At 42.0% G+C, this 17,941-nt stretch overlaps 1 protein-coding gene across 1 annotated transcript in view; it reads left to right on the plus strand.

The window, feature by feature from the left end:
- The first annotated feature begins 214 nt into the window (after positions 1-214).
- The window catches only part of LOC139755547 (influenza virus NS1A-binding protein-like), a 57,624-nt gene continuing 39,897 nt past the window's right edge, over positions 215-17,941 (plus strand). The window contains exon 1 of the mRNA XM_071673981.1: positions 215-707. The gene's annotated coding sequence lies outside the window, so the exon portion shown is untranslated. The remainder of the gene's footprint in view (positions 708-17,941) is intronic.

Genomic DNA, 17,941 nt, shown 5'->3' on the forward strand with positions numbered 1-17,941 from the left:
CATTCGACGCATTACTCACCGAATCTACACACCAGACGTGATCATCACGATATAGTGGTCACACTAGTGGACTGAAGTCAACAAAGAACGACGACAGTTTCCATGCAAGAAATAGTGTAGCAAGTCTGAGCGGCATTACCACCATCTAACGAGGGCGAGTAAGACTCGTCAGTGATACCCCGCCAGCCAGCTAGCCAACCAGCCGTCAGCCAGCCAGTCGGCCAGCCGCTATCCCCTGCCAACGCGCACGGCCCGCCCGGCGCAGTCAGTCGCTCCACGTGTGTCAGGCGAGGTGGAAGCAAAGCTTGCTCGGCACTCCTCTAGTCTTGAAAGCATTGTGGAGACTTGACTATGTTTCATTAGTTCAGTGGAACTTCAAGCCAGGCGAAATCATAGGAACTTTTCTCAACTGAAAACTGCTGTGAACTAACTTTCGGCTCCAGAAGACGGGTTCAAACCCTCAGTACTTGTGTCAAGCACAACAACAGACGATCTACTATTACTATCAACTAAAGAAACCTGGAGGGTCACAGCTTCCCCAGGCTGGCGCTACTCATATCTCGGTTTCTCAACAATATGGTCGTTTTCCCAGTAGTTCTCTAGCAGAAGCTGCAGAGGTCGCCTTGCTTAGTCACAACCAACAAACGGAGACGAGAAACAACAAAGCGGCCCGTCACCAAGTTCACCCAACGTCGACCGCTTGCTAGGTAAGTAACCTGGGGAAATGTTCTTCTACACAGATTTTTTTTTTTAGCCTACAAGTGTGCCATCAAAGTGTAGAAGCAGATGATGAGCGTTTGTTTGTCAGACATGTCTGCAAGGTAAAGAGATTTTGCTGGTTTTTGTCGTTAAAAACAAACATATGGTGCTTGTTCACCGTGACTAACTTCGGATGCCTAGACAAAATATATTTTATCTTACAAATTAGGAAAGCTGGCTAATTAGTAATGACACCTGCTTTTTTCAAAGGAATTTTCATAGGGACAGATTTCCATATGTATATATATATATATATATATATATATATATATATATATATATATATATATATATATAATGTGTGTGTGTGTGTGTTACCGGACTACCTGCACGAGGTTATACCACGAGTATCGAGGACAGTCTCGTCAAAGAACTTATAACACTAAAGAAGTCTACATTTCCCTGCTCCTGGAAATAGTGCAGCTTTCGGCTGTTGGAGCATTTAGAAAGCGGTCCTAGGTAACACCAGGACTTAAAGAAATTGTTCTGTGTATATATATATATATATATATATATATATATATATATATATATATATATATATATAAAATGGTCGTGTATGTGTGTATACTCGTCAGTGACTGCAAGTACCTATTTGTACTGTACGGGTAGGGAGTTTTACTCTCGCTTGTGTTTAATGTGTTTGTGTGAGTGTGATTTATTATGTCAGTGTATGTTTCATTATTATTTTTTATTATCAAAGTTTTATGCTATCGAAGAATATTTTAAGTGGAAGATGGCTGTTCGAACTGAAGAGGGCACACACGGTAGGTATGACTCATTGATAGTTATTTTGAGCACAGACTTTTTGAAATAACAAAAGACATAATTTGGATTTCTTTTTCAAGAGCATGGTTGTACCTTGCTACATTAACGGCATATGAATTGTTATAGGTACGTCAGTCTTACTAAAACACTGAACAGGACGGTGCTGAGGGGGCTGATAGAATACATTTGACCAAGGCGATACAGTAATACTGAGAAAGATATTTAGAGGAGTTACGGGACTTTGAATGGTTGGGAGAAAAGAGAAGTTTCACTTCAAGACAAGAGTTATTTATGCTGTCCATTCCTTCACTCCGTACAACCACTTAACTAAAGTGCACTCACCCTACTACAGATGATTTTTTGGTTTTGTTTTTCAGTTTTAACCTCTGGGATTTTCTCTGGTTAATCAATAAGAGAAGGAGAGGTAGAGGGAGGAGCTGTTATGCTGTCTACTTTTTCAGACTAAGATGCCACCTCAGTGGCAAATTTCAAGCCTATCCCTACCCCCGTACTGGAGCCCGGGAGAGCGTTAGTTGAGCATGTTGCAACTGGGTATCGGCTTACAGTAAGCTTGGTGAATAGAGGCAGATGGAGTAACGAGATATGCCTAGAGATACAGATTAAGAATCTAAAATGAGAGAAAGACGTAATGCTTCATAGGAAAATATGAGGCGCCGATTTACATGGTCAAGGAGAAAGTGTAAGCCATGTACATACAGCCATCATAACGGAGTTATTCTGGCCTAGTAACCCACAAGATGACAAAAACTGACCTAATGATCACACTGGCTCCAGACAGCACAGTTATATACACTACTGTTATATTGAGACGGTTTCCCACACCAACTATGACAGAAAGGCGAATCGAGCTTAAACATCATCAAAGAACTGATGCTATGTTTCATAATAAATCTTTTATGAAATTCACAATAAATGTTGAAGTAAAATACAAACAATTTCTCAGATATAGGTTGACATATTGAACAATCAACTAAAGGGATGGAAACAAGTACAATATATTACGAAGATTCAGTGATTATTAATGACAGACTGGAATAAAGGATCATACAGGTGAACCGAAGCCATAGAGCAATATCAATTTACCGTAACTAACAAGATAATTGTTATCTAGGGTGAGTTGATAAGCTACTCCATCATGAAAAAACATATGAACGACAAACGATTCTAGTATTAAGACTTGTAGTTTGATGACCTGGAGGCAGCAAAACCGGCCGGCGTTTGTTGCGACTATCCATTCCTCCAGTACCTCCCGCAATCCTGCCATCATTGTTGCCTTCCTCCTTTCTCCCTCTTTCCCCTCGACTAATTAATTAACCCTCCAATATTAGGTGTCCCGACTTCTTTCTTTCCTCCTTCCTTTGTTTCCACTCTTCTCCCATGCCCCCTCTTCCGCTTTCTGCCAAGTTTCCCCCTTTTTATTACTTTCTCCAATTCGTAATCTCTCCACTCCCCTCCCTCTCTTCGTATCCTTTTACATTCCTTGAAAGTAGCCTAATTCTTCTGTTGCTGTGTTAATAATGTTCCTTAGCCTTTCTTGTACACTCGGAATGTGGTGTTATAGTGAACGAATATAGCCAAAAATTTCGCGTTCACCAAAGAATATAAGGTACTATGCTGGTAGCTGGCAACTTGTACTAGAGCTGGCAACCTGTACTAAGTTGACTTTCCCCACATGGCATTTTTTTTATTAAGCACTCCATTGTTCCTTCACACCAAATATTGTTCATGATATGCTTATAAAGACAACTGGTGGTAAGTATGCTTTCTTTAGCCATGTTTAACGCCAACGGATAGATAAAATACCGACGGGACGGATGTAAACACAGGAAGTTCAACAAGATAAACATTCTTCAGTTTTGTCGAACATGCCAGTGTGTGTGTGTGTCTGTGTCTGTGTGTATGTGTGTTTAGTGGCAGATGTGGGCGTGTTTGTGTGCCGTAGTGGACGTATGTTTCTGCGTCAGTGTTGGTGGGCTCCGAGGTACCCGACTTTAAAATTGCCACTCCCCTTACATAACTGGTTCTCTCTCTCTCTCTCTCTCTCTCTCTCTCTCTCTCTCTCTCTCTCTCTCTCTCTCTCTCTCTCTCTCTCTCTCTCTCTCTCTCTCTCTCTCTCTCAACGAAATTAATTAAGCCGGAGTGAAATAAGCAATTCACAGCAAAACTGAGATGACAACATATGAACTACCATGTTAGGCTGTAAGAACTCGAACATAACATCACAGAAAAAAAAGAGGTACGTGAAAACATACGCGTGACAACATTTCAAAGGGATCGAGGACAATTTTATAGTCCTAAAATCTTCGTAACAAAGAAAAGAGTAAGTCTGCAAGATAACACTGGAATGTACCAAATGGATATGAAATATAGCATAAATGAAATCGATTATTCAATGGACTACCTGGCAAAACGAAGAAATATGTATGGAGCAATTACATGAATGTTTAAAAAAAATGACAATTATCGATGATAATGTAATGAGTATGATGGCAGAAAAAAAAAAATTTATTGCTCGAGCAAGACGCGCTTTGAGTCACATGTTAGCTTTTGCATCTTCGTAAAATCTCCTCGTAGGTACTCCTTATTTTCGTCTTCTGCCCTCTCCATTACCCTTATTATATGTTGTGTTAAATATTCAGTCTTCACAAAACCAGTTAAGGCGATTATCTGGTCACTACGTGAGCACACAAAATTCAGCATTGATTTGTCTGTGCATATATTTTAAGATTTTGTTAGATGAGAGATGCAACTGTAGACGATTACTGTAAGTTTTCTGTTTCCATCTTCTAAGTGTCATCATAAGAATAATCCAGCAACTGAAGGGTGGGCCGTTTTGACAACTGCTTCCTTCCTTACACGTCGAAGCTTTGGAACTCTCTACCATCTCATGTCTTTCCCATCAATTATGACTTGGCATATTTCAGTAGACAGGTTTAACTTAATGAAAAAAAACAAAAAAAAAAAATATTTTCCCTTATCTTCTTTTTCGTTTAATAATTCTCTATATTTCAATTTGGGCCGGGGCTTGATTTGGAATTTTGTGCGTGACTGGAGCCTTAAACATAAAAAGAAAACATTTGCATCAAGCTCTGGATCGTTCTTACTTGCTCAAGGGGCTTACTTTTGTAGGATTAGCAAACCTAGGTGCATTCTAGTGACTGCTTCAGTTCCTAATTAGTCTTTCTAGACCTGACTGACAAGTAACTTTGAATCTGTCTGGTTAATGCTTAAGTGATTAAGTGAGAATGGGCGATATAAAGATTTGCCCTCAGTCAAAAGTATATTATTATTATTATTATTATTATTATTATTATTATTATTATTATTATTATTACTACTACTACTACTACTACTACTACTACTACTACTACTACTATCATTATTATTTCTCTAACAGTCTGGTTGTATTTAACCTTGTCCCTGTCCTGACAGGAAAACTGTCTCGGGAACAGGAAATGCGTTGAGCTTACATGGGTAATGTTATGGACACCAGTAAGGGGTCATTCGGAATCGTCGCATGACTCCTTATACATGAGTTTGGTTTCCTTTGTAAGAGTAGGAGGGGTAGGATATACAAATGTATGGTAGACTGTTAAGTCGTGGACTCAATGGATGTATCTTTCAGGTCGATGTTCTTCCCAAGACGATACTTTACAAGTGTAAAATTTTCAGTAATTTTTTTTTTAATCTTCGCGTTATGGCTGTCAATTCAAAGCTTCGCCCACACGAAGGTAAAGGCCACAGGATTCTCTGGTTAGTGCCAGGCCCTCCCTCTGGGCTGGTACTGGGTAATCGGTAATAGATCCTCCCTCTTGTGTTGGTGGTAAAAGCATATCGGTGGCATTTCTGTTTGAGTTCATAGTTTCTCACTGGTGGCACTTTTCTTTGGGTTCATACTATCATATTGGTGGCAGTTCTCTTCAGGAACATACTAGAACGTGGGTCCCCTTTATGTTCATACAACACATTGGTGTCAGTTCTCTTTAGTTTCATATTAACTCCCTCTAGGCTCATACTAGAACATGGGTTGCAGTTCCCTTTAGGTTCATACTAGAACATTGGTGGCAGTTCCCTTTAATACTAACTCACTGGTTGCAGTTCCTTTTTTTTTTTTCATTCCACCACATTGGTGGGAGTTCCCTTTGGGATCTTACTAATACTAGGTTCATACTAGTTCAGTGGAGAAATGTTTCCCTTTGGGTTGACTGTAGATCATTAGAGACGTGTGATATTGTTCATATTTTAGGTTGGTGCTAATTAATTGGTACCAAACAGCACCTTTTTAGTCGAGACACTAGTATCCATGGCATTTCCTTTTCAGTTCGTACTCCCCCAACAGAAGCAGTTTCTACCTTTAGGTCTGCAGTAGCTACAAGGAAGCAGTTTCTTCCCATGGGTTCGCACTAGCTAACTGGTGGCAGTTTCTCCTTTTGGGTTGGCTCCTGCTAATTGGCAGTGGGTTCATTCCATAGAATGATACAGCCTCATTGGTGGTAACCCTTTAGGTTGGTACAATGGCTTATTGATTGCCGGCATTCCTTTCATTAGGTTGCTGTTAGTTTACTAGTGGCAGTTCCTACCAGGATTTCCTTTCATTAGGTTGCTGTTATTTCACTAGTGGCATTTCCTTCCAGGATTTTATGTTTGTATTTGATGCCAGTTCTCTTGTTGGGGTGTTGATACCTTAGTAATTAGTCAGTCCATATTCGATAAATATGGTACTTAAAGTTACCGTGGCATTCGCTTGTATATTGCCAATACCATTAACACTTTTCTTTCTAACTGGACGAGGCTCTTCTAATATTGATAAATTGTGTCCGCTGCATGCGTGCCTACACTTGTGTGAGCCGTCATGAATAACTGCCCTGTCGGTGTTGCGTGTTGCGTCAAAGAAGAAGCGAACTTCTGGTGACAGCGAGGGTAGGGACACAGAATGGACATTAGCAGTAACTAAGAGGTTAATTTACACACAACTGATGCGCTGCGGATGAATCGCTCGACTGCAAATGAGAGAAAGGAGAGTTAAAGTAGGTGTGGAGAAGGCGGGAGAGTCGGAGACACTCATGAGCAAAGCCTAACTTCTCTTAACTAATCAGAACGTCTGAGGAAATCGAGTGTACGTAAGGAACACGTCTGGGGTGTCCCTTGGCGTGCAACCTGAGATCTACCGTGTTCCAGCATAAACAGATCCATCAGTGCAGTCTGTTGTGGCAGAGTCGTAAGGCCTGATGAACTAAATTTTCCAAGGCGATTTGAGAAAATGTGTTGCAGATGATCGGACATTTAAAGAAAACGCTGTTCTTTTCTAGGATCATTTGCAACATGTAAGCATATAGATTAGATTACTTTCTGCAATGCACCTTCAATGTCATTTGCACTACGAGGTGTAAAAGACCGCCAGACTTAAGCCTTTTTTTTCCTCTCGTTGAACAGAGCTCCTAACGAGGTATCTGTCCACCAGTGTTGTGACGGCTTGGAGGGGAGGCTAAAGCCCAGATCAGTAGATTCACTCTTTTATATAATTTGAGAGCAATAATACATTTATTGCTCTGGTATGAAAATCAGGTAACCAACTTTATATCTGGCCCTTTTCGGGCCAGTCTTATGTCCTTTTTCGAAGATTTCTTGAAATTGCATTACGTTTCGCGGTTAGGATGACTAATATAACGGCCTCTGACCCCAAAATACGAAATCCCTGTCAGTAACATCAGTATTTACACTGATATGCCTGAATCAGATATAAAGGTTTCGACATGCTTGCATCAGTTGAGTGTATGGTGTTTTACTTGAACGAAAAAGTTTAAAATTCTTCGACCAGTGCACTAACGAACTGCAGCTCCTCGGCTGGTAGCTGACGAGAACGTGGAGGGGGCTATCACAAAATGCTTATGGTTTCATGGTTATATACTGTAGATACTGTATAGACCGTATATGTAGTTAAATTTTCCTGTTGATTTAACAAACACTTCAAATTAGAGTTCTCTGAGGCTCGAATATTTGGCTAATAGGTGCATCGGATTTTTTTTTTTTTTTGTGGGCTACACTTTTAAAAATGACAAATGTTTTGGAAGAGTAAACTTGTTTGTATTTTTAGCAGTTATATTGGAAGAATTAATCATAAAGATTTATATATCTTTTTGGGTTCCTGACGCAGCCTCACTGGAGGGTGGGGGATGCTATTTCATGTTTGGTGTGGTGGCGACATAAATGGATGAAGGCAGCAAGTATGGATAAGTACATGTGTGTATATGTATATGTCTGTGTATGTATATGTATTTATACGTTGAAATGTATATGTATGTATATGTGCGTGTGTGGGCGTTTGTGTCTATACATGTGTATGTGAGTGGGATGGGCCATTTCCTCGTCTGTTTCCTTACGCTACCTCGCTAACGCGGTGTATGGGGTGTATGGGGGGGGTTGGGCCATTTCTTTCGTCTGTTTCCTTGCGCTACCTCGCAAACGCGGGAGACAGCGACAAAGTATAAAAAAAAAAAAAAAAAAAAAAAATATATATATATATATATATATATATATATATATATATATATATATATATATATATATATATATATATCGCTACCTTGCTAATGCGGGAAATGGCGAATAGTATAAAGGAAGGAGGTAAATAGGGTGCGTAAGACAAGGGAGCAAATGGGAACTTCAGTGAAGGGCGTAAATGGGGAGGTGATAACAAGTAGCGGTGATGTGAGAAGGAGATGGAATGAGTATTTTGAAGGTTTGTTGAATGTGTCTGATGACAGAGTGGCAGATATAGGGTGTTTTGGTCGAGGTGGTGTGCAAAGTGAGAGGGTTAGGGAAAATGATTTGGTAAACAGAGAAGAGGTAGTAAAAGCTTTGCGGAAGATGAAAGCCGGCAAGGCAGCAGGTTTGGATGGTATTGCAGTGGAATTTATTAAGAAAGGGGGTGACTGTATTGTTGACTGGTTGGTAAGGTTATTTAATGTATGTATGACTCATGGTGAGGTGCCTGAGGATTGGCGGAATGCGTGCATAGTGCCATTGTACAAAGGCAAAGGGGATAAGAGTGAGTGCTCAAATTACAGAGGTATAAGTTTGTTGAGTATTCCTGGTAAATTATATGGTAGGGTATTGATTGAGAGGGTGAAGGCATGTACAGAGCATCAGATTGGGGAAGAGCAGTGCGGTTTCAGAAGTGGTAGAGGATGTGTGGATCAGGTGTTTGCTTTGAAGAATGTATGTGAGAAATACTTAGAAAAGCAAATGGATTTGTATGTAGCATTTATGGATCTGGAGAAGGCATATGATAGAGTTGATAGAGATGCTCTGTGGAAGGTATTAAGAATATATGGTGTGGGAGGCAAGTTGTTAGAAGCAGTGAAAAGTTTTTATCGAGGATGTAAGGCATGTGTACGTGTAGGAAGAGAGGAAAGTGATTGGTTCTCAGTGAATGTAGGTTTGCGGCAGGGGTGTGTGATGTCTCCATGGTTGTTTAATTTGTTTATGGATGGGGTTGTAAGGGAGGTAAATGCAAGAGTCCTGGAAAGAGGGGCAAGTATGAAGTCTGTTGGGGATGAGAGAGCTTGGGAAGTGAGTCAGTTGTTGTTCGCTGATGATACAGCGCTGGTGGCTGATTCATGTGAGAAACTGCAGAAGCTGGTGACTGAGTTTGGTAAAGTGTGTGGAAGAAGAAAGTTGAGAGTAAATGTGAATAAGAGCAAGGTTATTAGGTACAGTAGGGGTGAGGGTCAAGTCAATTGGGAGGTGAGTTTGAATGGAGAAAAACTGGAGGAAGTGAAGTGTTTTAGATATCTGGGAGTGGATCTGTCAGCGGATGGAACCATGGAAGCGGAAGTGGATCATAGGGTGGGGGAGGGGGCGAAAATTTTGGGAGCCTTGAAAAATGTGTGGAAGTCGAGAACACTATCTCGGAAAGCAAAAATGGGTATGTTTGAGGGAATAGTGGTTCCAACTATGTTGTATGGTTGCGAGGCGTGGGCTATGGATAGAGATGTGCGCAGGAGGATGGATGTGCTGGAAATGAGATGTTTGAGGACAATGTGTGGTGTGAGGTGGTTTGATCGAGTAAGTAACGTAAGGGTAAGAGAGATGTGTGGAAATAAAAAGAGCGTGGTTGAGAGAGCAGAAGAGGGTGTTTTGAAATGGTTTGGGCACATGGAGAGAATGAGTGAGGAGAGATTGACCAAGAGGATATATGTGTCGGAGGTGGAGGGAACGAGGAGAAGAGGGAGACCAAATTGGAGGTGGAAAGATGGAGTGAAAAAGATTTTGTGTGATCGGGGCCTGAACATGCAGGAGGGTGAAAGGAGGGCAAGAAATAGAGTGAAGTGGAGTCATGTGGTATACAGGGGTTGACGTGCTGTCAGTGGATTGAAGCAAGGCATGTGAAGCGTCTGGGGTAAACCATGGAAAGCTGTGTAGGTATGTATATTTGCGTGTGTGGACGTGTGTATGTACATGTGTATGGGGGGGGGGGGGTTGGGCCATTTCTTTCGTCTGTTTCCTTGCGCTACCTCGCAAACGCGGGAGACAGCGACAAAGTATAAAAAAAAAAAAAAAAAAAAAAAATATATATATATATATATATATATATATATATATATATATATATATATATATATATATATATATATTGCAAGTAATTTACTTGTGTAGCTTACCACAGGCGCTCTAAATTGTAGAAAGTCTGTGTTATATAACGTTTAGTGCTAACTCGCAATTAACATGCCTTACGTCGGGGCAGATCTATAGCCTGCCAGGGAGGGAAGCCGGTGCCGGTCACTCATGACTCGTCTCCCGTCCCTGGCCACCCGCCCAGAGCGGCATTATTGGTAATGGGACGGTGCTGTATCAGACAGTCTGCTGCCTCTCATGACATGGGGAAGGGTCCCCGACATTCCACCTTGGGAGAGGCAAAGATAAGTTGTTAATGATGATAACTCCAGATACATGCCCTTCTCTTCTGCTCACTAATATTCTTTATTCCATATTTAGAAGAAAAACATTTTTTTGTGCATGAAATTGTATTTACAGGCTTGGCTTTGAGCAAGAAACGAGATACGACTCGACCCTTGTAGTTTGTGTACGGCGGTCAAAAGCTTTTAATATCCGGTGAATTATATACTTGCGGAAGTCATTTGCAGATTTTTTTTTTTTTTACTTTGTAGATACTCAGATAATCTACACACAGTTTAAACAATATGAATTGCTTGTATAACTTTTGTATCCTACATGTGAAGCGGACGTACTGTTTATGTATAATAAACGATTTTCCTTCAAACACAGGCACTCAAAAAGATTTCTAGATATTTCCCAGTAAAACCTGTTATCAAATACTACGGATTATCTCTAAATCTACGTCCAGTACAGGATGCGAAAGTAGCAGCCTAGTGCATCAGAGTGTAAAACGTCTGTGATTCCTACCTGAACCTCTTAACACCCCTGATGAGATGATAAAGGCTGATTGCTTTGCTTCACAACGAACGTGACCTAAGGCATGCGGGGGAGCCAGAACTGTTGTTGACAAGCAGCTGAGATTATGTTGGTGGAGAGGTAAGAAGACGGGGGTGGGAGACGCACGTGCCGACGGATGTAGGTTAATAACAACACTGGGTATTCCTAACCTAACCTGATTGAGGACGTCTGGCTTTCGTAGTAGTGAGCCTATTCCACCTGGTGGAACGGGAGCGATTGTATTGGTTGTAATCTGTGGTAGATGATATTACTTGCGATGGATACTGATTGCGGGAAAAGAATGGTTGAAAGGTGGACGAATGATGGCTGTAGTGGTGTTGGATAACGTCTGTTGGTCCCGAATGGTAATTGTAGTTAATGATTGTGTTGGTAGTATGTGATGATTGTGTGTTTGTGGTCTTGGTGGATGATGATTGTGGCTCACCATTGTGAGTGATAGTTAATGATTGTAATGTAGGTGTTGATGGTTGACCTTAGAGTGATGCTTGTCTCCTGTTTTGTATGCCTTTCCTAGACAGTGGCGAGTTATTTGGACATCATTTTGAACATATACCATAATTTCATTTTTTTTTTCTTTTTTTATAGTCGCATTTTTTTTACTTTTATTGGATGACCTTGACTTAGGCATGCTTTTGGCAGAGAGAGAGAGAGAGAGAGAGAGAGAGAGAGAGAGAGAGAGAGAGAGAGAGAGAGAGAGAGAGAGAGAAACGTAAGAGGTGACAAGTATTTAGGCTGTACCCCAGCCGAGAGCAAGGTAGGGTGGACTCCTGAAAGGAAAGGTCCACAATGATGCTGTACTCGGTATCGTCTGCTGACAAGGACACAGTCCAGCACACTGCGAACAACAGATCGCGGTGTTACCACCTGCAGGCAGTCTGCTAACACTTCTAAAAGTATCCATGTAACTTCCTGTATGTTTATCTATCTATATTTCCCTCTGTCATGTATATACTATTCATATTAATATATGTATTAGCAATGAAGAACATGAAATCTCTTGAGGAAAACTTGATAACTTGCATTCTAGAAACAAAGTAGGTTTCGAACATGAAAAAGTGGAACTTTCGGCAAAATTAGATGGATCGTACACGGATCACACGATTCAAGCGCAATAAAGTTGCCTCACTGAAACACAACTAAGCGGGTTACGTGGTTGTCGTTCCTTGCAGCATTTGCCAGCAGTCTTGCGACAGCATATCTCGGTGGCGCCGTGTTTTGGTACAGGAATGTCATGTACATTTTTACTGGAATAATTCTGCTGTAGTTATCATAAATACGTGTCTGCGCCAGAATTAGTATCCAGTTATTAATAGTCCACATCCCGCAACGTTCGGTCATGGGAATTTTATTTTTTTTTCAGAAATGAGGACGAAAAAAGAAAATTTCTTGAATCGTCAGCGTTACGAGGAGTTTTGGCATGTAGCCAGAAATGAACAAAACTCTCATGATGTGAGAGCGCTTGGGGAGGGAGAGCCACGATAACCTGCCAAGAAACGCGGGAAACTATCGTAGCAATTGAATACCATCACCGGAGTCCAGTCGCAACTCATGAATAATGTGATTGTCTTGGGAGTGCGGCCGGTTAAGACAGAAGACCTTAAAATGTGAGACGAGTCAGCTACCTGGCAAATGAGATAACAGATTTCTGCTGACCCACCCACCGGCCGTGCTGCTTAAAACTTATTTGCGAAAAGGGACGCGGACGTTACCCTGCGAGATATTTCGCTACGTTAATTTTTGTCGATATCGTTACGCAAGTTGGTGTATACGTGAACTCAGTACTAGAATATGTTTGATACTCCAGAAGCTTGTGGCAAAACCGTTTAAAGAATTCTTGGCAAAGACTTTCGGAGAGAAAAAATCTAGGAGAGTTAAAATCTAGAAGAGAGAGTTAAAGAGTGTGGGAGGAGTTTGAGGAAGGCGGAACCGGTTTCTTGCCGGTGGATGAGGCACAAGAGGCCGCTCGAAGCCCACGAAGGAGAGTGTAGAAACCAGATGAAGCAGGAGGAGGAAGTTGGCTGAATATTTCTAAGGCTTCGGCTGAACCTAAGCAGTGCAGACAACACTACAGCAGCTGAGAGAGAAATCCTCTGCCGTACGGTTATAATACTCCCTCCCATTTTTTTTTTTTTTGTAATGACCTAATTCGATTTGCTCCATCAAGACACTGAAGAAATTATACCTTCTGTTTTTTATTTGAATATACTTTCCCACATAGTTCCTTATTGTCATGAAAGAGTACGTACATTATTACGCCAGAGGTCGAAAAGCGCAGTGAAGTAAATTACTTAATGACAAAGCCAATTTAGCGGGAGACCAAGATTTTGCTGGGTAGTAAAGTAACCTCGTCTATCACCGTTAAAATACACACAAAGTACATCCAGGTTATGAATCGAGTTGCATTACATCCTGGCGTTAGCTACATCTGCTTTTGAATGAGAAACGATCGCTTCAAGATATATATATCGGATGTGGTATTTAATCCAGACTTACCGTTTTAAACACAATGTTACTTGATTATTTTAGGCTTCGAAAATTGATCGAATTGTACAGCAATGGACACGGCAATGCCAGCTCTTGATATATTTATAATCCTTTGGTTATCGATTTTTTTTTACGAATTGATAATTCAAAAATTCGTATACAGTACTTCATTACTTTTTCTCTGAAAGTGAACCGCGTTACAGGTATTATAATACAGAAAGTTTTAACGATTTCAGAATTGAACTTAGTAAAAAAAAAAAAAAAGAGAGATAAGCAAAATATTCAGTTTTCGATATCAGAGCCAGTTATTAAAATTTTGTTTGAATGGTCTTGATTTATTCCTGCCTGTGAAAGATTTCTAATGTCAACTTCACTGACTGTTTCGCTTCAAGTTATGGTTTTGTAAGGCGACTGAAAAGACAAATGAAAATAGTCAAAAAGACGAGGGAGGGAAAGGGCCCAGGTTTGTGGTCATGCTAGGAGATAGTTACTATATGGCCGCGCAAGGGGCGACAGATGTTTGTGGCTGCGCAGGGGGCGGGCTGCTGTTTGTGGCCGCGCAGGGGGCGGGCTGCTGTTTATGGCCATGCTGGTTGAGGGCTACTGTATATGGTCGTACTGGGGGCTGGCTATTATGGCCGTGTTGGGGGTGGGCTGCTGTTCATGGACGTGCATGGAGAAGGCTACTGTTTGTGGCCATGATGGTAGCGAGCTGCTGTTTATGGTCGTGCTGGGAGCGGGCTGTTATGGCCGTGTTGGAGGTGGGCCGCTGTTTATGAACACGTAGAGAGATGGCTGCTGTTTATGTCCGTGCTGGGGGCGGGCTGCTGTTTACGGCCGTTCTGGGGTAGCGTGCTGCTGATAGTGTTCGTGCTGAGGAGGGCTGCTGTTAGGGTCCGGGCGGCTCTTTGTTCCCGCGTTTGGGGGGGAGGGGGTGTTTGCTCTTTAAGGCCGTGCTGGGGGGCTGCTGCTTATGGCCGTGCTGGGGAAGGGGCTGCTTATGGCCGTGCTGGGTGCGGGTTACTCCTTGTGGCCGTGCTGGGGGTGATAGGCTACTGCTGTTTTTTAGCCGTTCTAGGAGGTAGGTTGTCATTTCATTTTTACAGGTAACAGGGTCAGGTCAAAGGCCAGACCATCATGCTGAAAAGGTCTAAAGGTCGTACCGTCGTGCTCACTGGTCTTACCCTCGTGCTGAAAAGGTCGTAAGGTCGTGCTCAAGAGGTTAATGTGATACACACTTCCAAGACGTGGTCGATAACGCGAAGTGCATGATGTGGTCGGGAAAGCTGGTCGACCTACAAAAACACAAGATTTTTTTTTTTTTCTTTTACGTTAGAGGCTCTAGTCATGGACAAAAGTTCTCATCAAGGCAGGGCCTTAACTGAAATACGGAGGTTAAATAAAGGTATAAAGAAGAGACGGGAAAGAATTTACAAATTTTGGAGGAAGTGGAAAACCTTCTTTTAAAAGGTGCTAAGTCACAGGTATTGGGGAAAGACATGATAGGTTAGAGAGTTCCGAAACTTCGAGGTGCAGGGAAAGAAACGGTTATCAAGACGGACCCACCCACGAGTTGCCATCGGCCACACATAAATCATGTGACGCAGTAGCTTGTCAAGTATTGTGTGGTCTAGCTTGTGGTGGGGGGGGGGGGGGGGGGCCACACAAGCAGCCAGATCTTGGGGGCAAAGACTAAAGTAATGCCTTTAGAGGAGGGAATGTGAAACAACGGTGCGGCGTAGGGCAAGGGGATTTAGTTTTGAATTCCGCCTGAGAAATTTTATAAGTCGGACAGCTTTGGACTCACTCTGTCCAGTAAGGATGCAGAGCTAGAACCATCCATACAAGACAGATCACAGTCCTTTGTGTAACCGGAGCAACTGTAGGGAAGGAAGGAAATCTCGACATCTAAGCAGGACTCCCAGTTTCTTAAATGCATACTTTGAGGCTATTTCTGTAATGTGGGGTTCCCAAGATAAAATGGATGTTACAGTAATACCAGGTACGTTCATTAATTCAAGAGGTGGCATTACAGAACATTCAAAGATAGGGTAGATGTGAGGAATATTCGATTGAGAGAGGTGCAGAAACAGGGTCTCTGAGGCATTAAACTTAACCACATTTCGTCTACCCCAGTGAGATGTCACGTGCAGGTCCGAGTTTAATGAGGCAGTTGTGTCGACACGAGATGCAGATTTTTTAAGGTGGTGCATGATTTTTTTCTTTCTATCCAAGTGTGGAATACGTATTTTCTTGTAGCCCACTCATACTAGACTGTGCTTTATATGTACGTCGCCAGAAAAAAAAAATCTGAATCTTAAGACACGGCAAGCTAAACTACTGACGAAACGTGCTTGCGTTGCTCAACTATTGAATAACCAGATACATACCAAGAAACATTCAGCTGAAGATGAATGATTAAGGGAAGTGCTGGCTGTCAATGAGAAATGAAAATGACAATAAGTAACTAGATGTTGTTGCACTGCCTCTGGATAAAGGAACACTTTCACGGATAACGGACTCGCAGTAATTGCGGGTAGGGGTGAATGGTGAATGGAAATGGGAGGGAGAGTTTTCCCAAGCCCGACATGCTGTCAGTGAATAAAAATGACGAGCGGATGACGAATAGCTGTTGCCATCTGAATACGAATAAATATGGACGTTGAGCAGAAACTACTCTTTCCATTTATTCTGGATTTTCTCAAGTTATCAACATCGTAACATCAGTTAATGACTTGCTTTCAAGTAGCAGATTTAAACGTTTAACTGCACACCACCCATTACACCGCCGTGAGCTGAGAGAAGCGAGGGTTTATCATCTTATCATCAATTTTACCGAAGCGTGCCTGACTGGCCATAATAACCTTGGCCTTCTTGCGAAACCACTCGGCAGGTGGCATTTCCTGGCACTTTTCACACGCTCCATCAGCCGAAATTGCATCAGATTTTACGGGACCTCTTAATGAGTATCGCTTCAGGAAATACTATCCTAGGTCGCGGTTAACGAGTATTAATGTAGTGTCCCCAGGAGTGTTTTCTCAAACAGAATAGAAATAAACGTTGTAAGAAACTGTTCGTTATTGTTAAAGTTTATGATATAAACGTTACCCAGCGAGTGCTTGTAACGACTCCTGCACACTCCTTCGCTTCTGACCAACACTTCACACACACCTACTATCTTATACGCCCAGATATAGTAGTATTCTTCCACCTACTGTTGTAGAAACACCCATGTACTTTTTCAGTCGGTAACATATATTGTAACACAGATGCCCACCTACAGTTTTACATACTAGTACGTACTGTACGACCATTTACATCGCTTATCATCCAGCTGGAGGAGTATTATACATAGGTGAACATCATCCACGCTTCATTCCCGACTTACGTAATACACACAAATTATACTCATCACCAGTCTCACATCACCTGCGCCCTGTACATCTGCACACACGGTTCTCTACCTAACGAGCATTTTTTCTCTACCATTAACCCCCCCCCCCCCGCACACACACACACACACACACACACACACAGACACTAATGACTTGCAGTAGTACATTCCATCCAACCTTACTGTCAACATACACTTAAGGACTGCTCTTTCACAAGCCTGAAGTACCCAATACACCCGCATCTAACACGGCACTATCTGTCTACCTCTCACCACAACTCACCATCATACAACCCCCCCTCCCCCTAACCTGCATTACCATGCTTTCTGCATCAAATTACGTCATTCTTTTAATCCTGTCTACTCCCAGTGCAGAGGCTTGCTCACCACCACAGCGTCCCACCCACACAGCCGTACCAGGTAGCATTGCTAGTTAGCCCGGACAGCTTTAAGATGAGGACCCTTCCTCCTTGATCAATGAACACAGTGTACATTCGGTTCCAGCCGACCGTCTCTGCTAGCTCGGCTGCTTCCCGTATAAGAACCCGAGAGACGGAAGCCTCGAATGTTATTTGAACTTACTAATTCTGACTGCTAAAAGGAATTGAGGCGTGGCCTGAGTAGCATGGGTAATACTGTTTAATCAGGTGTGACACTTTCATACTGCTGGATAAATTAATTAATCATATAACCGTATGACCCCGCTGCAGCAATGTGGCCTTAATCCTTACAAGAGCAAGAGAACGATGGATTCCTTTGGAATGAGAAATATAACACTGTACTTTTGTTCGTCCACTGACGTTACAGCCTTGTTGGTTATGTAGTTATGTAGGCTGTTTCTCCCTGACTACAGAATGCGTGTCGTATTGGTACTAGTATATTACGTTCTCGGACGTAAGATATCTTTCGTACTTTATAGAGAACTAATCTTTTTCGTATTATCGAAGAATCTTGTAAAGCATTGCTAAATATTATAGCACGTTGGAACTATCTCATCAGTACTTTTTCATGTTGGATTTCTTTCGCCGCCCATGCAGA

This window comes from Panulirus ornatus, chromosome 19, assembly GCF_036320965.1.
Source record: "Panulirus ornatus isolate Po-2019 chromosome 19, ASM3632096v1, whole genome shotgun sequence".
Taxonomy (NCBI): domain Eukaryota; kingdom Metazoa; phylum Arthropoda; class Malacostraca; order Decapoda; family Palinuridae; genus Panulirus; species Panulirus ornatus.